Here is a 23,577-nt window from a genome sequence, read left to right as displayed (position 1 = left end):
TGTGCACATGCTAATCTCTGGAACCTATGAATGCCCCTTCATATGGCAAAAGAGACTTTGCAGACATGGTTTAATTGAAGATTTTGACAGGGAGAGATTATACTGGATTATCCAGATACACAGAGTATAATCATATGGTCCTTATAAGAAGGACACAAGAGGAGTCAAAGTCAAAAGACAATGAAATTGCTGAAGCAGAGATTGGAGTCATGAACTTTGACAGTTGAGGAAGGGGCTACAAGCCAAGGAACAGAGGCAGCCACCAGCCACTGAAAAGGCAAGGGAACAGACTCTCCCCTCATTGCTTCCAGAAGGAACCAGCCCTGTGGATGTCATGACTTTAGCTAAGTGACACTCATTTTGCATTTCTGACCTCCAGGACTGTAAGAAAATAAACTTGTGCTGTATTCAACCACTATGTTTGTGGCAATTTGTTATACCAGCAATCGGAAACTAATATACTCCTCAAATTCATCCACAGATTCAATGCAATCAATATCAAAATTGAAAGTTTTATTTTTAATCTAAAACAAAAAAGGTAGATTTAATGCAAGAATAACATGAACCTGAGGATAAATAAATCCACAACATACTTTAAAGTTTGAGGATTTTTTTTTTTTCTTTTCTTTGTAGAAAGAAGGGTATCTGAAAGCACAGGACTGAAGATGTCAAAAAAATTTAATTGTCTAATATCCAGATGAAACAGTCTTGGTCCTCCCTTGCCACTCTTCTAACACTCACCACTGGACAAGGTGATGGTTTCACCTTTGTTTAATTCAGGATGCATGTTAGTTTCAAGAGTAACTGGATGGCTTGTTTACTGATTCATCTTCTTGTGATCCTCTTTTGCACAGATTTGAGGACTCACTGGAACCTCTTCATACATGGTCTTCAGTCACTCATCAAGCTCCATATATTCAACATTTCCTGATCAATGTTATGAAGCATGTCTGGATTATATATTAAATTCTGGAGGGGGTCATTATAAAAAGTGATCATAACATTCTTTTAATTAATATTTGCAAAAATGTCACCATCTTCTATCATGTGTAGTAGATATTTTCCCTCTCTTGAGGCCCAGATTGCACACAACTTGCCATATCTCATAAGAGTAATGTTTAAAAAAGTCTTTGCAAGCTTTTCAATATTCTTTTAAAGAGATGACAAGTTTTCCTTCTCCCAATCCTATGATGTTAACATAAGTAAAAATTTCACTGTAATTGTTACCAGGTTTCGAAGTTCTGAAAGATTAATTGGTTGAATACATTTGTGCTAACTCGTGGTAAACATTGCTAGGGGACTTACTGAATCTACCCATAATCTGAGATGTATTATTTGGTAGCTATTGTATTCTGCCAAGTAAATATCAGAGAAGCTAGAACACATTTTTTTACATGACTCCAACATGACATGACAGGTCACCATGGCAGGGGTGGGGGCTAGCCTGTTCTGGGAAGTAAGTGCTCTTTATCCCTTCATAGATTACCCCTCCATGTAACAATATAGCAAAAAGTGCTTTGTATCATAGGTTTCTGTTCCTAAAATGCACCTGAGATTTTTTTTTTTTTTCCAGATATAAAGAGGCCAATAGATCAGAGGATCATTGCCATTGAAAATATTATTACGGGCGCCTGGGTGGCTCAGTTGGTTAAAGCTTCTGCCTTCGGCTCAGGTCATGATCCCAGGGTCCTGGGATGGAACTCCATATCGGGCTCCCTGTTCCATCGGGCTCCAGGGGGGAGTGTGCTCCTCCCTCTCTCTCTGATCCTCCCCCTGCCCGTTCTCTCTCTCTTTCTCACTTCTCTCAAATAAATAAATAAAATCTTAAAAAGAAAGAAAGAAAGAAAATAATGTTGCTAAATAGTTCCCTAGAGGAGGAGACACGCCCTTCCACACAGGGCCACGTGGGGAAACAGCATGCTCAGTCAGGTGGCAGAAGGAGCAAGGGGAAAGTGGGGCTCAAAGCCTTTATATTCTGGTTTTTGAAGGAAGAAATGGGCAAGGTAGAGCAGGCAAGCTAAGCAAGCTTAGGAATGGATAGTTTGAATAATTTTGATAGGCTCTGGGTTATAGCAGTGATCCCTAGTTGTCCGGTCCCTGGATCTGGGGTGATTTAGGTTAGGGGAATAATATTCCTGACTGCAGGAGTCTGAAAATGAAACTGAGGTAGAGCTGGACGGATTGATTGGTTTGCATATCGGATGCATGCTCACAGGCAAGTTGTTAGCTGTCTCTAGGAATTAGCTAACCCCTCCCCAGGTCCACAGGTCCCCCCAAATTGTCAAAACATCATAAAAGACAGAAAACAAAAACCATGATTAGTAGAGCTCGAGTCTCTTTACAGATACCCATCATATCTATGTCAAGATGTGGAAGGGCATTCTTAAAGCATCTTGCTCGCAAGCAAAGCTGGCAAAGATCAGCACGTATTGAAGTTAGTTAGTTTGTATTCATCTGGAGCTTGTCTATTGCTACTTTAAGGATGCCAATTCCTCTCAAGAGCTATTTGCTTCCACAAGTGCATTTGTTAACTGACAGCAAAGCCCAGTGAAATTATTTGTTGCATATTGAATATACTCCCCATTACAAGTACTAATGAAAAGCTATACCTTTAAGAATCTTATGTGGAAACCAGGAACACTGGGCATTGAAAATTTTGCAAACAAACAGGCAAGGACACCCAAAAAATGTTCTAGGACGTCCGGAGCCCCAAACATAGCTCCCAGGTACGATGAGTTACAAAAAGTTGCAAAAAGTTCCCTACTCTTGTTGATCAATTCACAAAGTTGAATCATTTGCCTTTTAGCTGAGAGCTCACACTGTTCACAAATTGAGGGCAGACACAATGTTTTCCCCCGAGTAGCCCAAGTGACAGAGGCAGCTTGGGCAAGAAGAGGTGACCACTCTGGGAGGAAATGCCACAGTGAATCACCGGAGGGCTTCCAGACCCCCTGCAAAAATTGACGAGCTAATTCGAAAATCTATATGGAAAAGCAAGGGACCCCAGATGCCAAAATAACCTTTAAAAACAAGAACAAAGCCCGAATTCAAATCTTACTATAAAGCTACAGTAATCCTGGTGTAAAGATAAATTTATAGATCAACAAATAGAACTGACAATTAAGAAATAACCCATACATTTATAGTCGGTTGATTTCTGACAAGGGTGTGAAGACCAATCAATGGGTGAAGAACAATTGTCAACAAATAGTCTCCAGACAACTGAATATCCACATACAAAAGAATAAATTTGGACCTCCTACCACACATTATTCATAAAAATCCACTCAAAATATATTATAAACTTAAAAGGAAGAGCAAAAGTATAAAAGGCTTAGAGGAAAACATAGGTGAAAATCTCTGTGCCTTGATTTAGAAAGTGGTTTCTTAGATATAATACCCAAAGCACAAGCAACAGCAACAACAACAAAAAATTAGACTATATTAAAATTAAAAACTTTATGCTGCAAATGATACCAACAAGAAAGTTAAAAAACAACCCAGAGAATAAGAGAAAATATCACCTATCTGATGATGGACCTTTATACATCTACAATATATAAAGATCCCTTCCAACCCAATAATAAAACAATAACTGAATTTAAAAATGGGCAAAAAATTTGAGTAGACATTCCTCCAAAGATATACAAATGGACAATAAACACATAAAGAAATGTTTAACATCAGTAATTATTAGGAAAATGCAACTTAAAACCACATGAGATACTAATTTGCACCCATCAGGATGGTTATAACCAAAGAGATAGCCAGTAATGAGTGTTGACAATGATGTGGAGAAGTTTGAATCCTCATTCATTGCTGGTAAGAATATAAAATGGCACAGCCACTTTGGAAATATTTTGGCAGTTCCTCAAAATGTTACGTTGTTACCATATGACCCAGCATTTCCATTCTAGGTGTATACCCAAGATAAATAAAATACATGTCCACACAAAAATTTGCACATGAATATTCATAGTAGCATCATCCAAAATAGAAAAAAAAAATGGAACTATCATATATGTCCTTTAACCAATGAATAGATAAATAAGGTGTGGTGTAACTATATAATAAAGTGTTATTTGACAATTAAAAGGAATAAGCTGCCAGTGCATGCTACAATATGGACGGACCTTGAAAACATTATGGAGCCAATTACAAAAGGCCATATATTCCATGATTCCATTTTTTTTAAAAGATTTTATTTATTTACCTTAGAGAGAGAAAGAGAGAGAGCAGAAGCAGGGAGAGGAGCAGAGGGAGAGGGACACAGACTCTGCACTGAGCACAGAGCCCAAGGTGGGGCTCAATCCCAGGACCCTGAGATCATGACCTGAACCAAAATTAAGAGTCCAACACATTACTGACTGAGCCACCCAGGCCCCCCTCCATGATTCCACTTATAAAAAACAATTCATAATAGGTGAATCTGTGAAGACAGAAAGTATATTAGCCTAGTACCTAGGGCTGGGGAATATGAGGGAGGAAGGATTATGGATTGAATGTTAATGGATATGGGTTTAGTTTTTTTTTTTTTTAAAGATTTTATTTATTTATTTGAGAGAGAGAATGAGATAGAGAGAGAGAGAGCATGAGAGGGGGGAGGGTCAGAGGGAGAAGCAGACTCCCCGCCAAGCAGGGAGCCCGATGTGGGACTCGATCCCGGGACTCCAGGATCATGACCTGAGCCGAAGGCAGTCGCCTAACCACTGAGCCACCCAGGCGCCCAGGGTTTAGTTTTGAGTTGATAAAAATATTCCCACATTAGATTGTGGTGATGCCTGTAGAGCTCTGTGAATATACTAAACACCATTGAATTGGAAATTTCAATAGTTAATTTTATTGTGTGTCAATTATATAACAATGAAGATGATAAAAAAAAGTTACACAAAAATGCAATGGAAATTAAAGTATGAAAACATAGTGTTGTATTAAAATTACATCAGAATAGGGACACCTGGGTGGCTCAGTTGGTTAAGCCTCTGCCTTCGGCTTGGGTCATGGTCCCGGAGTCCGGGGATCCAGTCCCACATTGGGCTCCCTGCTCGGCGGGGAGTCTGCTTCTCTTTCTGACTCTCCCCTTGCTCATGTGCTCTCTCTCTCTCAAACAAATAAATAAAAATACATCAGAATATAATACTTGAATTTTATATAGTAGTATTTATATTTGTTTTAAATCTATTATTATTTATTTAAATGTACAATCGCGAGCTTGGCAGTTGTTGACTGATCTAATTTCCGTAAGTTTTAAAGGAACCTAAAATGAGATCACCGAGGCCTTCGACATTTTTCTGCCAGACATGATGGTAAGCAAAATTATAGATGGTCTCTTTCATAATTGACAGGAGATCCTGATCTGCTTAGAAAAATCACTGATGTTACAAGAGCATGCTCCCTCAAAGCCTAGTGATCTAGTGCTGTAGAAGTGTAACCAATCATTCTCACAGCACACGTTTCTAAGTACTTGATATGACTCATTTCTACTTCTGAGTCACATTTTTTTCCCAATAAGCTCAACCTCTGTTGCATCCAATACTAGAAGTATAGGGATAATGATACACAATAGTAGAAATGTATATGGTATCATTTCTCTTTTGGTTTTGGAACTAAAAATGAGAAATGGAAGGTGGAGATAATTATGAATCTTCAAAATATGTGGTAACATTTGAAGCCAAGGAATACGAACACAGATAAAAATAACTATATCAGTAATTTATAGTTTTAGGTGCCCACATGTGGCAGAAACTATATAAAATTGCATGTGACTCTCAAAACAATGGGGCAAAGTTATGAATGAAGAAACATGAAGGCTAAGCATGATGCCTAAGTCTCTGCAATTTATCATCAAAACATAGACCTGGGGGCGCCTGGGTTGCTCAGTCGTTAAGCGTCTGCCTTCGGCTCAGGTAATGATCTCAGGGTCCTGGGATTGAGCCCCGCATCGGGCTCCCTGCTCATTGGGGAGCCTGCTTCTCCCTCTCCCACTCCCCCTGCTTGTGTTCCCTCTCTCGCTGTGTCTCTCTCTGTCAAATAAATAAATAAAATCTTAAAAAAAAAACCAAAAACATAGACCTGAAATAAAATAAAATAAATCATCCCCAGTTCATATCACATATATGTAATATATATAGAATAGATACATATGCGTAAGATATACATGCATATAATGCATATATAATATTGCTATAACCATATATAGTCGAGTATCATAATAAGCAGCAATTAATGTTTCACCTCAGTTTACGATTTTTTAAATGTATTCACCAGTGCTCAAAGATGGTAAGTGGCTTGGTCCAAGTTAACCGGGTAGTTCAATGAGAATCAAGACTATACTCAAATTTAAGGCGTCTGCTGAAAAGGCATTTAAAAATATGTCAAGGGATTCCTCTAGTATAAGGGTCAAGGAGCTGGAATTCTTTGTTAACTTTCTTCTTTTCCATCTCGGTCTGGTTTCACTCTAGGTGTTTGAATTGTGAATTGCATTAATAGACATCCACTTTGATTTTCTATCTCTTCCAATTTGCCCCTCTCTTATCCAGAAGCTGATCACTAAAGCAGTGTGTATATATTCAAGTGAATTGGGAAGTTGAATAATTATGCATCGGAATTAGAGCCCCAGTTCTTTGGGGAGGTCGATAATAACAGCCTGACCAACCGATTTTTTTTTTTTTCAAAATATGCACTGAGCAATTCTGTTCAACTCTCTGCTTCACTTAAGTGATACAGATTTGAAACAAGCTACAACTGCCTACTTCATAAAAGTACTTCCTCTGAACCTACTGCTTCCATAATCTAAAAGGAGCCACCTTTCAGAGAATGTCTATAGTGATGAACTCTACCAATTTAAAAGTAAGAGTACAGCAGTGTGTCAATGAGAAAAGAATAAAAAAAGAAAGTCAAGGAACACTTAGGATTTATGAATTTTATATTCAGGGTTTTTACTGTTCTTGGTATGTTGGCTCACTTTTTTCTCTTTTTCCTGTTCCCAAACTCCCAAGCAACATAATGATGCATTGATCCTAGTTTGAAACATACAGCATGTTTACATTCATTATAGTATTATAGACTATATTATTTTAAGTATTTTCTTAAAAAAGAAGCTCTTTGGGGAGCAAGATGGCGGAGGAGTAGGAGACCTGGATTTCGTCTCCTCTCAGGAATTCAGCTGGATAGGGATCAAACCATTCTGAACACCTACAAACCCAACAGGAGATCAAAGAAAAGAAGAGCAACAACTTTCTGAACAGAAAAGCGACCACTTTCTGGAAGGTAGGACGGGCGGAGAAGTGAATCCGAGGCGATATTCGGGAGGATAGACGGCGGGGGAGGGGCCTCCGTCGGCCGCTTCTGGCAAGTGATAGAGCCGCGGAGCACAAAATCGGAACTTTTCAAAGTCTGCTCCGCCGAGGGACGTCACTCTGGTGGCTAAGCGGGGGGTGGAACCCTCCGGGACAGTGTGGTCTCAGGACCCTCGGGGTCACAGAAGGACCGGGGGTGCCTGAGGGCGGCAGAGCTCCCAGGTATCGGAGCAGGGAAGCCGGCTGCAGAGGCGGAGCCCAGGCGCGGGCTCTCAGCTGGGGTTGCCATTAACCGCGATCCGCGGCACAGTCGGGCCACTGCTCCTCCAGCAGGGACCCAACAAGCGGCAGATCCGGGGAGACTCACCTTCCTACCCGGGGAGGAGCCGCGCGGGAGGGCACCGCAGGGATCTGCTGGGTTTGGAGACTCCAGACCGGGTCGGGTGCCAGAGATAGAAACGCGCGGTCACAGGCCGGTTGAGCATGGAGTGCAGCCGGAGACCGGGGAGACGGGAGTGACTGACAGCTTTTCTCTGGGGGCTCACTGAGAAGCGGGGCCCCGAGTTCTCGGCTCCTCCGGGGCAGAGATTGGGAGGCCGCCATTTTCACTCTTGGCCTCCAAAGCTGTACGGAAAGCTCGCAGGGAACAAAAGCCCCGGAGAGCAAACCTGAGCAGATGACTTAGCCGGGAGGGGGCAAGGGCGGGGCACTTCCGCCTCCGGCAGAGACATTTGGAAACCACGGCAACAGGCCCCTCCCCAGAAGATCAGCGAGAACAGCCGGCCAAGACCAAGTTTACCGATCAATGAGAACGGCAGAACTCCAGCGCTAGGGGAATACTGCACATAGAATCCATGGCTTTTTTACCATGATTCCTTAGTCTTTTAAAGTTAATTTTTTTTTTAACTGTCTTTTTGTCTTTTTATTTCTTTTTGAATTTTTCTTTTTCCCTTTTTCAAACAACATCTTATCAATCCCTTTTTTTAAAAAAAAAACATTTTTATTTTTCATTTTTAGAGTCATATTCTATCCCTTCATAGTAGTTACCCATATTTTTGGCTTATATATATAAGTTGTTCTCTCTTTAAAATTTTGAGATAGTTTCTTCTAACAGATTAAAATATACCCTAAATCTCTAGTATATGGTGTTTTCTATTCCCCTGCCTGATCACATCCTCTCCCTTTTTTTTTCTTTTTCTTTTTTCTTTTTTAAATCTTCTTCTTTCTTTTTCAAACAACTTCTTATCAATTCCTTTTATAAAATTTTTTATAATTTCCATTTTTACAGTCATTTTCTATCCCTTCATCATATCAACCCTTATTTTTGTACATATATCTTTTTCTTTCTTTAAAATTTTGGGAGACACTTTCTTCTAAAAGACCAAAACACACCCCAAATCTAGTGTGTGGCACTGATCTATATACCATATAGATCATATTTGATCACATTCTGGTTTTTCTTTTGTTGTTGTTGTTTTGTTTTGTTTGTTTTTGTTTTTATCTTTATCTTTTTCTTTTTTTTTCTTTTTCTTTTTTCTCTCTTTCCCCTTCTTATCCCACTGCTTCAGGTCTTTTCTGATTTGTTTAGAGTATATTTTCTGGGGACGTGGTTACTCTGCTAGCATTTTGTTCTCTCATTAATCTATTCTCCTCTGCACAAAATGACGAGACGGAAAAAATCACCTCAACAAAAAGAACAAGAGGCAGTACCGACTGCCAGGGACCTACTCAATACGGACATTAGTACGATGTCAGATCTAGAGTTCAGAATCATCACTTTAAAGATACTAGCTGGGCTTGAAAAAAATATGGAAGTTATTAGAGAAACTCTTTCTGGAGAAGTAAAAGAGCTAAAATCCAACCAAGTAGAAATCAAAAAGGCTATTAATGAGGTGCAATCAAAATTGGGGGCGCTAACTGCTAGAATAAATGAGGCAGAAGAGAGAATCAGTAATATAGAAGATGAAATGCTGGAAAATAAAGAAGCTGAGAAAAAGAGAGATAAACAACTACTGGATCATGAGGGCAGAATTCGAGAGATAAGCGATACCATAAGACGAAACAACATTAGAATAATTGGGATCCCAGAAGAAGAAGAAAGAGAGAGGGGCAGAAGGTATAATGGAGCAAATTATAGCAGAGAACTTCCCTAATTTGGGGAAGGAAACAGGCATGAAAATCCAGGAAGCACAGAGAACCCCTCTCAAAATCAATAAAAATAGGTCAACTCCCCGACATCTAATAGTAAAACTTACGAGTCTCAGAGACAAAGAGAAAATCCTGAAAGCAGCTCGGGAGAAGAGATATGTAACCTACAATGGTAGACACATTAGATTGGCAACAGACCTATCCACAGAGACCTGGCAGGCCAGAAAGGACTGGCAGGATATATTCAGAGCACTAAATGAGAAAAATATGCAGCCAAGAATACTCTATCCAGCTAGGCTGTCATTGAAAATTGAAGGAGAGATAAAAAGCTTCCAGGACAAACAAAAACTAAAGGAATTTGCAAACACAAAACCAGCCCTACAGGAAATCTTGAAAGGGGTCCTCTAAGCAAAGAGAGACCCTAAAAGCAACATAGACCAGAAAGGAACACAGACAATATACGGTAACAGTCACCTTACAGGCAATACAATGGCACTAAATTCCTATCTTTCAATAGTTACCTTGAATGTAAATGGGCTAAATGCCCCAATCAAAAGACACAGGCTAACAGACTGGATTAAAAAACAAGATCCATCGATATGCTGTCTGCAAGAGACTCATTTTAGACCCAAAGACACCCCCAGATTGAAAGTGAGGGGGTGGAAAACCATTTACCATGCTAATGGACACCAAAAGAAAGCTGGGGTGGCAATCCTTATATCAGACAAATTAGATTTTAAACCAAAGACTGTAATAAGAGATGAGGAAGGACACTATATCATACTTAAAGGATCTATCCAACAAGAAGATCTAACAATTGTAAATATCTATGCCCCTAACATGGGAGCAGCCAATTATATAAGGCAATTAATAACAAAAGCAAAGAAACACATCAACAACAATACAATAATAGTGGGGGACTTTAACATCCCCCTCACTGAAATGGACAGATCATCTAAGCAAAAGATCAACAAGGAAATAAAGACTTTAAATGACACACTGGACCAAATGGACTTCACAGACATATTCAGAACATTCCACCCCAAAGCAACGGAATACACATTCTTCTCTAGTGCCCATGGAACATTCTCCAGAATCGATCACATCCTAGGTCATAAATCAGGTCTCAACCGGTACCAAAAGATTGGGATCATTCCCTGCCTATTTTCAGACCACAATGCTTTGAAACTAGAACTCAATCCCAAGAGGAAAGTCGGAAAGAACTCAAATACATGGAGGCTAAAGAGCATCCTACTGAAGAATGAATGGGTCAACCAGGAAATTAAAGAAGAATTAAAAAAATACATGGAAACCAATGAAAATGAAAACACAACTGTTCAAAATCTTTGGGATGCAGCAAAGGCAGTCCTAAGAGGAAAGTATATAGCAATACAAGCCTTTCTCAAGAAACAAGAAAGGTCTCAAGTACACAACCTAACCCTACACCTAAAGGAGCTGGAGAAAGAACAGCAAATAAAGCCTAAACCCAGCAGGAGAAGAGAAATCATAAAGATCAGAGCAGAAATCAATGAAATAGAAACTAAAAGAACAGTAGAACAGATCAACGAAACTAGGAGCTGGTTCTTTGAAAGAATTAACAAGATTGATAAACCCCTGGCCAGACTTATCAAAAAGAGAAGAGAAATGACCCAAATCAACAAAATCATGAATGAAAGAGGAGAGATCACAACCAACACCAAAGAAATACAAACAATTATAAGAACATATTATGAGCAACTCTATGCCAGCAAATTAGATAACCTGGAAGAGATGGATGCATTCCTAGAGATGTATCAACTACCAAAACTGAACCAGGATGAAATAGAAAACCTGAACAGACCTATAACCACTAAGGAAATTGAAGCAGTCATCAAAAATCTCCCAAAAAACAAAAGCCCAGGGCCAGATGGCTTCCCAGGGGAATTCTACCTAACATTTCAAGAAGAATTAATACCTATTCTTCTGAAACTGTTCCAAAAAATCGAAACGGAAGGAAAACTTCCAAACTCATTTTATGAGGCCAGCATTACCTTGATCCCCAAACCAGACAAAGACCCCATCAAAAAGGAGAATTACAGACCAATATCCCTGATGAACATGGATGCAAAAATTCTCACCAAATTACTAGCCAATAGGATCCAACAGTACATTAAAAGGATTATTCACCATGACCAAGTGGGATTTATCCCTGGGCTGCAAGGTTGGTTCAACATCCGCAAATCAATCAATGTGATACAGTACATTAACAAAGGAAAGAACAAGAATCATATGATCCTCTCAATAGATGCAGAAAAAGCTTTTGACAAAGTACAGCATCCTTTCTATATCAAAACTCTTCAGAGTATAGGGATAGAGGGTACATACCTCAATATCATAAAAGCCATCTATGAAAAACCTACAGCAAATATTATTCTCAATGGGGAAAAACTGAGAGCTTTCCCCCTAAGGTCAGGAACGCGGCAGGGATGTCCACTATCACCACTGCTATTCAACATAGTATTGGAAGTCCTAGCCACAGCAATCAGACAACAAAAAGAAATCAAAGGCATCCAAATTGGCAAAGAAGAAGTCAAACTCTCACTCTTTGCAGATGATATGATACTTTATGTGGAAAACCCAAAAGACTCCACCCCAAAACTGCTAGAACTCATACAGGAATTCAGTAATGTGGCAGGATATAAAATCAATGCACAGAAGTCAGTGGCATTCCTATACACCAACAACAAGACAGAAGAAAGAGAAATTAAGGAGTCGATCCCATTTACAATTGCACCCAAAACCATAAGATACCTAGGAATAAATCTAACCAAAGAGACAAAGGATCTTTACTCAGAAAACTATAAAATACTCATGAAAGAAATTGAGGAAGACACAAAGAAATGGAAAAACGTTCCATGCTCATGGATTGGAAGAACAAATATTGTGAAGATGTCAATGCTACCTAGAGCAATCTACACATTCAATGCAATCCCCATCAAAATACCATCCACTTTTTTCAAAGAAATGGAACAAATAATCCTAAAATTTGTATGGAACCAGAAAAGACCCCGCATAGCCAGAGGAATATTGAAAAAGAAAAGCAAAGCCGGTGGCATCACAATTCCGGACTTCAAGCTCTATTACAAAGCTGTCATCATCAAGACAGCATGGTACTGGCACAAAAACAGACACATAGATCAATGGAACAGAATAGAGAGCCCAGAAATGGACCCTCAACTCTATGGTCAACTAATCTTCGACAAAGCAGGAAAGAATGTCCAATGGAACAAAGACAGTCTCTTCAACAAATGGTGTTGGGAAAATTGGATAGACACATGCAGAAGAATGAAACTGGACCACTTCCTTACACCACACACAAAAATAGACTCCAAATGGCTGAAAGACCTCAATGTGAGACAGGAGTCCATCAAAATCCTAAAGGAGAACACAGGCAACAACCTCTTTGACCTCAGCCGAAGCAACTTCTTCCTAGAAACATCGCCAAAGGCAAGGGAAGCAAGGGCAAAAATGAACTATTGGGACTTCATCAAGATAAAAAGCTTTTGCAAAGCAAAGGAAACAGTTAAGAAAACCAAAAGACAACCGACAGAATGGGAGAAGATATTTGCAAATGACATATCAGATAAAGGGCTAGTATCCAAAATCTATAAAGAACTCATCAAACTCAACACCCAAAGAACAAAGAATCCAATTAAGAAATGGGCAGAAGACATGAACAGACATTTTTCCAAAGAAGACATCCAAATGGCCAACAGACACATGAAAAAGTGCTCAATATCGCTCGGCATCAGGGAAATCCAAATCAAAACCTCAATGAGGTATCACCTCACACCAGTCAGAATGGCTAAAATTAACAAGTCAGGAAACGACAGATGTTGGCGGGGATGCGGAGAAAGGGGAACCCTCCTACACTGTTGGTGGGAATGCAAACTGGTGCAGCCACTCTGGAAAACTGTATGGAGGTTCCTCAAAAAGTTGAAAATAGAGCTACCATATGATCCAGCAATTGCACTACTGGGTATTTACCCCAAAGATACAAAAGTAGGGATCCGAAGGGGTACGTGCACCCCGATGTTTATAGCAGCAATGTCCACAATAGCCAAACTGTGGAAAGAGCCAAGATGTCCATCGACAGATGAATGGATAAAGAAGATGTGGTATATATATACAATGGAATATTATGCAGCCATCAAAAGGAATGAGATCTTGCCATTTGCAACGACGTGGATGGAACTGGAGGGTATTATGTTGAGTGAAATAAGTCAAACAGAGAAAGACATGTATCATATGATCTCACTGATATGAGGAATTCTTAATCGCAGGAAACAAACTGAGGGTTGTTGGAGTGGGGGGTGGGGTGGGAGGGATGGGGTGACTGGGTGATAGACACTGGGGAGTGTATGTGCTCTGGTAAGCGCTGTGAATTGTGCAAGACTGTTGAATCTCAGATCTGTACCTCTGAAACAAATAATGCAATATATGTTAAGAAAAAAAAAAAAGAAGAAGAAGAAGAAGAAGGTAGCAGGAGGGGAAGAATGAAGCGGGGGAAATCGGAGGGGTAGACGAACCAGGAGAGACGATGGACTCTGAAAAACAAACAGGGTTCTAGAGGGGAGGGGGGTGGGAGGATGGGTTAGCCTGGTGGTGGGTATTTAGGAGGGCACATTCTGCATGGAGCACTGGGTGTTGTGCACAAACAATGAATCATGGAACACTTCATCTAAAACTAATGTTGTAATGTAAGGGGATTAACATAAGAATAAAAAAATTAAAAAAAAAAAAAAAAAAAAAAAAAGAAGCTCTTTGGTGTCCTGTTACTTTGCCTGCTTTCAGTTCACTCTTTTTCTTTTCTTTTTAATGGTTTTAACGGTTAAGTCTTTCAAGAGAAATGAAGTGCTAGTAAATATTGCCGATTTCAGTACCTTACCTCCCTGGACGCAACTGGCCGGGGCGGGGGGGCATGTGACTCCAGCGAGGCCAATTTAAAATTCTTTTTTGAGACTGTTTGTTTTCTAAAGGGAGCTGGAAGAAAAAAGCACATTTGCTCTATGGCTCTAGCTATCTTTGGCTCTCCCTGCAAACACTACTCCTCCTACAGCCCTTCTGAGTGAGCCGTACATTCCAGCCCTTCTCCTTCGTTCAAGGTCTCTGCTCCCTCTGCACTTCACAGTAGCACCAACTTCAGCAGTTTCCCCCTTTACTGGATCCTTCCCATCACTATGCAAACATACTTTTATTCTTTCCCCGCAAATATCTCTTAGCCCACTTGGCCCTTTGTCTAGTTCGCCCATTTCCCTGCTCCTCTTTAGAGGAAACTGCTTTGAAAATGTTTGTGTTCATTGTAAGGGATCCTTCTTTTCATATTCTCTCTTAAATTCGCTCCAGTCCGTTTGCCTTGCCACTCTCCTCCGTGCCACCAATGACAAGTCGAGTTATTCTTGACTTCTTCCTTTTTCTCACACTCCGCATCCAGACCATCAGACAATCCAGTTTGCTCTACCTTCAAAAGAGGTCTGCAATGCAACCATTTCTCAAGCTCGTTAACCTGGTACAAACCACCACCATCTCTCGCTCGGAGTATGGCGGACACCAGCCACATGGTCTCCCAGCTTCTATCTGGCCCAGCACTTACAGGGTTTGGGCTCAACACTGTAGCAAAATGATCTTGTTAAGTAAAAACCATATACCTCCTCTGCTCAGAACCCTCCAGTAGCTTCCTACCTCACCCGGAGCAAAAGCTAAAATCCTGAGGATGGCTTACAAGGCTCTACAACCTCTGTGCCTCTCCTCAGCCTTCCCCCTCTCTGACCTCACCCCTGGCTGCTCGCCCATCGGCTCCTGCGCTCCAGCCACAACAGCTTCCTGCTGTTCCACCAACGCACCTACCGTGCTTCTGGCCTTAGTTCTTTGCTCTCTGCCTGGAACACTGTTTCCTCAAATCACTTCAGAGCCAACTTTCTCATCACCTTCAAATCTTCACTCACATGCCTTCCCAATGAGACTCTCTGAATTAGTTTGCCAGAGCGGCTGTAGCGAAGTATCACAAAATGTATGGCTCAAACAGCAGGAATTAATTGTCTCGCTGTTCTGGAGGCTAGAAGTCCCAAAGGTGTCAGCGGGGTTGGTTCTTTCTGAGGGCTGTTGAGGGAAGATTGTGTTCCAGGCCCCTCTCCTTGGCTTAGAGATGGCCATCTTCATGTTCATAGGGCGTGTCCCTGGATCTTCACATCATCTTCCCTGTGGGTATCTCTGTGTCCACATTTCCCTTTTTTATAAATCATATTAGATTAGGGCCCACCCTAACAACCTCATTTTAACTTGATTACCTCTGTAAGGATTCTATTTCCAAATAAAGTCACATTGGGGGTGTTGGGGGTTAGGACTTCAATGTACGCGTTTGGGAGGAGACACAGTTCAACCCCTACCAACTTCCCTGACCACCCGCTTCAAATTACAAACCCGCTCACTCTTTATCACCCTTTTTATGGCACCTATCACATTATAGTATACTATAAAAGAATGTCCTTCCCCCCAGGAAGGTATGACCACTATATTCTCAGAATATAGAATCGTCCATAGCACATAGTAGGTGCTCAATAATTATTTTTTTATTTTTATTTTTTAAAGATTTTATTTATTTATTTGACAGCACAAGTAGGCAAAGAGGCAGGCAGAGGGAGAGGGAGAAGCAGGCTCCCTGCTGAGCAGGGAGCCCGATGCGGGACTCGATCCCAGGACCCTGGGATCATGACCTGAGCCGAAGGCAGACGCTTAACCAACTGAGCCACCCAGGCACCCCAATGTGCTTAATAATTATTAATTAAAAAGCTTCATCTGTCTGAATCCATTATGCTTTCTCCCTCCAGCAATATTGTCTTTGGAACAGGGCGCCTGGGTGGCTCAGATGGTTAAGCGTCTGCCTTCAGCTCAGGTCATGATCCCAGGGTTCTGGGATCGAGTCCCGCATCGGGCTCTCTGCTCCTTGGGAGCCTGCTTCTCCCTCTGCCTCTCTTTCTGTCTCTGTCTCTCATGAATAAAAAAAAAAAAAAAAAAATATTGTCTTTGGAACAGTAACTAAGTAGCTTTTCAGTTACCAGACTCAAAGGCCAAAAATGCCTGAGTGGGCCGCCTAGCTCCTTCTAAAGCTCTACCTACTCTGAAACCACCCAGAAAGCACACAGGACTTGACTTCGCCCTAGGAACAAACCAAACACTGCACTGCGCTTAAAACAACAATTGCCAGGAACTTGATAATTCACTTTTAGAATGCCTTGAAAACGTAAAAGTGATTTTGCATTTAACTTTCTGCTAAGCTTGACACTTTCAGTTTATACTTGATATCCTTACAAAAAGAGATCCTATTCTTTTCTTCATCTCCTTCTGTACATAATACGTCGCATACACACGGGCTTGTTTACTGATAAATCAGTGTCTCTCAGGACCAAGAGGACCAGTCAGAATCAACTTTCTTGAAACCAAATTCTGGCTCAGCTGTACAACCATGGACAACTTTGCTTAACTTCTCTGCATTTGGTTGAATTGTCTGTAAAATGACAGAGATTCCAGAAGGTCCTTTCTCATTTGCATTTCTCTATTTGTGGATGGATATCATCAAGTCTCTGTGAGAATTATGTGGATATTGTTGGTTTTAATTTACTTACTCAACAGAGAGAACTAGTGGTTCAGATAATCCAAAAGAATATCATGAAATAACATGGCATGGCTTTAAAAATATTGAAAACAAGTACTCATTGCTACAATAGACTAAACTCATTTGCAAATACCCAACACCCTCAGCTCTGTCCTATTTTTACAATAGACAGGGAATAGAAGGAAAGGAGGTTATTTACTTAAAAGGAAGTAACAACAATTAACACACATACATACCAAGTCATTGAAAATAATATAGTATTATGAGGCAAAGTGTAATCTCAATAAATCTTTAAAGAATTGCTTTTGTGGCCAGTTTTTTGAATGATCTTTGTATTTAGACACAGCAGCTGTTATTCTGATGCATAAAGTATATATAGTTTTATATAGTGTGTACTTACCTTGTCTGTCCAGAACCAACGATATTTGGCAATATGAACATGAAACTATCATCTCTTGATTTGTAGCTGTAACATTCATTGAAGATCTTAGAGCACTGGATTTAAACTCTTTTTCACCTTTGGCCTAAAATATTATCTCATTTAAAAGCTTGTATTTTTAAAGAAGGGCATGAAATTTAGAGCTTGCATTTTCCTGACCTTTAAAAGTAATTAATGAACTAATAACAGTGGCACTTCTAAGCCATGCTCCTATAAAAAAGAATGCAAACATCTTTTATTTTGCTACAGAAGAAATTTTTAGGATACATTATAAGCAAAAAAAAAAAAAGGTGTAAAACAATCTTTGTAGTATGCAATCTTTTACTAAGAAATTGGAAAAATAACATATCTGTATATATAAAGAAACATTGAAAGATACAAAAGAAACTCAAAATCCTGGCTATTCCCCATTATATTATTTATATGTCATTTTGATTTTTAAACCATAAGATTACATTGCCTATACAAAAAATTTTTACAAAACTTGAATTATTTTTATCTTATTAGATGAAAGCAACACAAAACATAAATACAATAGAAGGGGAGCTTTTTTCTTCATCTTTCCTCTCACGAAGCAAATTAAGACAGAGAGGGAGAATCCAAGCTTGTCTCCGTGTACTGTCCAATTATTGTCTATATTTTTATGAGACTGAGAGAATAAAAAGAGCGCTGCTATTTTCTAAAATGAATGTTTTTAGAAGGATCCTTTTTGTATTCACTCAGAATTAAAACTTCTTTCCGTCCACAGCTGCTTTGGGAGGCTTCAGCTGTAATGGAGGAGTTGCAGATGCCCGCGTCCGCCAGGAGCTTCAGCCACTGGTGCCCTCTGCTTGTTTGTGCTCATGCTCTGCTGGGGCAGGGGGTGATGTTAATGCAGTGAAATAGTCTATTTTTGTGCGACACTAAATGTTTTCATTTGCTGTGTAATCATACACATAATCCCTATTCCTAACGAATCCTGAAGCAAGCTCGTGAGGATGGCCACATTATGGTCCAGCAGGAAGACACGGTAACAGCAGTCCCGTGCAACGCAGGTGAAAAGCAGCAAGGTGGATATTAGTTAACTTTTTACAGTGATCTCTAATTTCCTTAGTTTATTTTTCATATACCTCCCTCTCATTTCGGTGAGTACTCTATCCATAATACCTATGGCTAATACGTGTATCCAAAAATAAAATACATATGATCCATAATCCATACATCAGAAACTACTGCTGTTTTTCAACTTTATATTTCATGACTTGTCAACTCTAAATACTCTTACAGATATTGGTAATGGGGTTCTAGCCTAAGAATCTCTGTGTAATCCCTTCCAAAATTTTTAGGACAAAATATAAGTCACAAGATAACATAATTTGTTAAAATTTGTTGAATGGATTAAGTAGGCAGAAAAAAAATGCTAAGAAGAATGGTTAGGAATTGTCTCCTTTGAAAATGAATGATATTTCAATGTGAAAGAGTTCTTACAGAATTACTAACCCATCAAGAGTTACATTAAAAAGGACTGAAGTGCAGTTCTTAGTGGATGTTTATTCCAGTTGACTCACCACCCTAGTGCTTACTTTGAAACCTTTCAGTCATTACTTTTGTGCCAATTAAATAAAAATTTTAAAAGCATTGGATGAACCATAATAAAATGGCCATCTCTCTAATTTTGCATAAATTCCTCATGTCTACATATCTAGTCCTATAGGGTTGTATTCTTTTTTAAAATTATTTATTTATTTATTTATTTATTTATTTATTTATTTATTTATTTATTTATTTATTTACTTTTGAGAGAGAGATTGAGAGAGAGAGAGAGTGAGTGAGCAGGGAGGGAGGGGCAGAGGGAGAGGAGAGAAAGAATCCCAATCAGGCTCCATACTCAGCTCAGTGCAGAGTCCCACGTGGGGCTCAATCTCATGACCATGAGATCATGACGTGAGCTGAAACCAAGAGTTGGGTACTTAACCGACTAAGCCAGCCAGGTGCCTTAGAATTGTATTCTTAGATTTGGAGAAGAGGAACAAAGAGAGGGAATAAAAGTATGTTATTATGTTATTTATGACAGGTAAGGGCCTTTTGAGTATCAACTATATAGTCCTATATATTGAGTAGCAAAATTCTAAGTGTTTCAACAAATGCTTGCTTACAGATATTTCAAACAATGTTCAAATAACCATTTGCTTCATGCAGTAGGAGCTAATTTCAAACTGACCTTGAGTCACTGCAGCATTCTAACGTACCTTCTGAATCATCAAAGATGCAATTATGGTTAATTTAATTTTAGTGCTAAGAATATGTTAATATGAATAATTTGAAATTATTGCACAGGACTAATAATCTCTCTATATAGTTGCTTATGTTAACCAGAATATTAAATTCATAGATTTTCACATTGGTCACATGTTTGGAATTTACTGTCCTTATAAAATTTGAAAATAAACCATAACAGTAAACAATGTTGATAATGCTTTAGAGATGTTCTTTAGAGGCACAGGTTTAAACTCTTCCATTCTGCCTTTTTTCACCTTTTCATATTTAAATAAATGCTTCTCCCCTGACTGCCCATGGCCCTTTCTACTGCATATTATATGGCAATTAGCTGTTTACATATTCATTTCTTCTCAAAGATACTCAGAGTCTAGAGGACAAGGACTATCTTATTCATGCATGGTGTGTGAATATATGGCGAATTGGGGGTTTGGCAAACTTTTTATTTTTTATTGAGATATAATTGACATGTAATATCATATTAGTTTCAGGTGTATACCATAATGATTAATATATGTATATATTGCAAAACGATCATCACAATAAGCCTAGTTAACATTCATTACTACACGTTACAATTCTTCCTGTGATGAGAATTTTTAAGATCTACTTTCCTCAACTTTCAGAAACACAATACAGTATTATTAACGGCAGTTACCATGCTGTGCAACTTTGAGTTTCCTTGAATGATTTGGCTGGTGCCTGCTTCTGTTTCACAGATGACCAGGCCTCTACTCAACAAAACCGTATTGAACTCCTGTGGTATGATTGTCAACATATTAGGACAAGAGCAGGAAAATGACATGAACGAAACTCCAGAGATGCTTGTGGTTAATCTCCAGTCAGTGTCAGCTGGTGAAAGCACAAATACATAGACAATTAATTATAATACAAGGAGATCAGTGCTGTGGGGGTCAATGGGGATACAGAGAAAGAAGGAACCAAGTGTGGAGATGAAGAGGCGACACTTGAGTGTAGTCCTAAGAAGTGAACCGAGGTTTGTTCACGCAGTGAGGAGAGAGCACATGTGAGGTGAGGATCCAGGAGAGGCCCTCAGTGGTGTAGACTAGGAGAAGTTCAGCGGGTCCGGATGGCAGAGTTTTTGGATGGCACTGATGGGAGCTGATACTGGAAAGGAGGACTGAGGAGATGTGGAGTTTGGGTGTGCCTGTGTCCTGTGGATGGCAAGAGGCAGATGGAAAAGTGGGACAGAAAAATGAATAGTGTGTTGGGCTGATTGGAAGAAAAGGAGAAATGCAGGCAGAAAAACACACTTTGAAGCTACTTATAAAACAGCTTCCTTCTGCAGCACTAGGCGGTTTGCTAGGCAATCTATTAGTATGATGCTATTTAATCCTTGCGACAGCCCCATGGGTTAAGCACCATTTTCATTTACAGATGAGAAAGGCTTACTGGTGTTAAGTCACTTGCCCAAACATAGGCAGGTAAATGGCACCATCAGGATTCAAATTCAGATGCATCTAACTCCAAAGTGTATGCATAGAATCACTAAAATCTCTGCCTTATACCTAATTCTAAAAATGGATGTTCCTGGAAATAACAGAGGAGATAAAAAAAACCCAAAATGATCAGAAGGGATAAAAAACCAGATGAAAATGAAATGAGGTGTTTGTACCTTGGCCATTCTCATTATGCATCTTGCATTCCCTCACACTGGGAACTCCGGCCATGGGGCCCGGGGACTCTGATCCCCAGAGTCTGATAATGATTGCAGTAAGTACATGATGTTGAGGTGATCACTATTACACCTGTTCTGCCAATGCAATTTTTAAATGAAGGCACCCAGTGGAAGCCTTTCATAAACTGTGCAGGTCGAGTTTTACCAGAGCCTTAAAACCACCAGAGGGAAAAAAACAAAACACTACAACAGTAGCATAGCGGCATATGGAAATGGATTTAGGTCACCCAGAATATGTAATTTTTGGGCAAATTGCCTGATATCCTTGCTATTTTATGGACTCTATTGTTTGGATACGTATTATTAGTTTGCTCTCCTCTGGCCTGTGAAATTGATCTTATGAATTTTCTTTTCAATCCATTTCAGTAGGTGTTCTAATTTACATTTAAAATATCTGGGCAGTGAAGTGATAGCCCTGAGAGACTCTATTACACTAATACCAGTGAGTGTGAGCGTGTGCGTGCTGTGTTGGGTAATCTCTCAGGGAGGGGCTGGAGAGGGGGCCCGGAAGAGATGGAGCCCTCTCCACCATGACATACTTAGCCATGTTTCCTTCATCTGACTTGCCACTTCAATCCTTAAAAAAGCAAGGCGTCAAGTAAATGTTAAGTCCAGGGATTTATTTATTTATTTAATTTTTGGCAGCTGGAAACCACGGTTGGATTAAGTGTGCAGTCCTGAGCTACAAAGCTACTTACATCTATCATCGAACAGGGCTGATTTGGTGGCTGGAAGTCTCAATCCACATTTAATTAAACTCCTTTGCTTTTTCAAATGAGAAGCTCGAGAACACACACACACACACACACTGTTTGCCTTTCATACAATGCTTCTGTGGCTACCAGAACTAGATTGATTTCATTGCATCTTGAGTGATCTATCTCAACAGGAAAAATCTAATTTGTTCCATTTTTCTCTGTGCCCTCGGACTTACTTTATTTGAGAAGAATTTGTGGAATTTGAATTGTTTGCATACTTTTGAAAGCTCAGTACTCAGGTTTATATGAAAACTTTGCAAAATTCTAGCAAGAATAAATAATGTGAGTAAATAAAATTTTGACCAAATTCGAAGGTCTGGAATATTTGATTTTATAGAGGATATTTGTAAAATACACAGAAGTTAAGGTCAACATTAGTGTTTTTCATGAGGCTCCGAAATGTCCAGTAGTTTAAAGAGCTGCAGAATGTAAGAAAGATTTCGATATGTAAGTTATGCGCCCCCAATATGCCCCTGTAAACACAAATACATTATGACCTGTATTACACTAGAAGGGAGGGAAGGTAAGTGTGGTTGGATATGAATAAGTAGAATATTATATATTTTACAATCAAGACATTATGGATTTTCTACTAATCTCCATTTGTATAGCAGTGTCCTTATATTGTGCTGAAAATTAATACTTTTTATAAATATCTGCCTTCTATTACTCCCTTTCATTTTCACTAGACTATTACAAAATAAAATAGCTTATTTCTTTATGATAAAAGATGGCAATTATAAATGCATACTTAAAAATTAAAACTTGAAACATTCACTAAAATTTGAGAAACAAAAAAATTTAGTATAATATTGTCTGAATTACTGCCACATACCTGACAATGAAAAAATTAAGTTACCAAAATTTTATGATCCTCATGAGAAAGAATTATGCTACTAAATAAATATTTTATGTCAGTCTACCAGGCTGTCTTGAATACTGTTTTTGTTGGTATTAATATGAAAAGTGCACGGTTTGCAAGATGAGAACTGATGCAGTCATCCAAATCATTCCTTTGTGTTCGTTTCAACCCAGAGCCCATTCCAATTACATCAAAGATCTAATTATCTAATCAGGTTAAAAACAACAACAAAACAACCAGTTTTTGTTCAAGTTGGCCTACTAATTAAAAGAAATTTTGATTGAATGCCTGAATGATGAAATGGACACTTCATATCATCTAAGTTCAACAGGTATTTGCAAAACCTCAACTGCGTTAATCATGCAAGTATTTTATCCAGTGTTAAGAAACACAGAAAATTGCTCATCATCTTTGAAACAAACAAGTTGCCAGATTTGGACTGGGAAGGCAAAGTAGCCAGGCCAAT

At 39.3% G+C, this 23,577-nt stretch overlaps 1 pseudogene; it reads right to left on the bottom strand.

Annotated features, from left to right (window-relative positions):
* Positions 1 to 794: 794 nt before the first annotated feature.
* On the bottom strand, positions 795 to 2,810 carry LOC123847377 (COP9 signalosome complex subunit 3-like; annotated as a pseudogene).
* Between the last annotated feature and the right edge of the window lie 20,767 nt (positions 2,811 to 23,577).

This window comes from Mirounga angustirostris, unplaced genomic scaffold (genome assembly GCF_029215605.1).
Source record: "Mirounga angustirostris isolate CCGP_5_RB_7025 unplaced genomic scaffold, mMirAng1.0.hap1 SCAF_2, whole genome shotgun sequence".
Classification (NCBI taxonomy): domain Eukaryota; kingdom Metazoa; phylum Chordata; class Mammalia; order Carnivora; family Phocidae; genus Mirounga; species Mirounga angustirostris.
The sequence above is the reverse complement of the archived record's forward strand: the minus strand, read 5'-3'. Positions and strand labels throughout refer to the sequence as shown.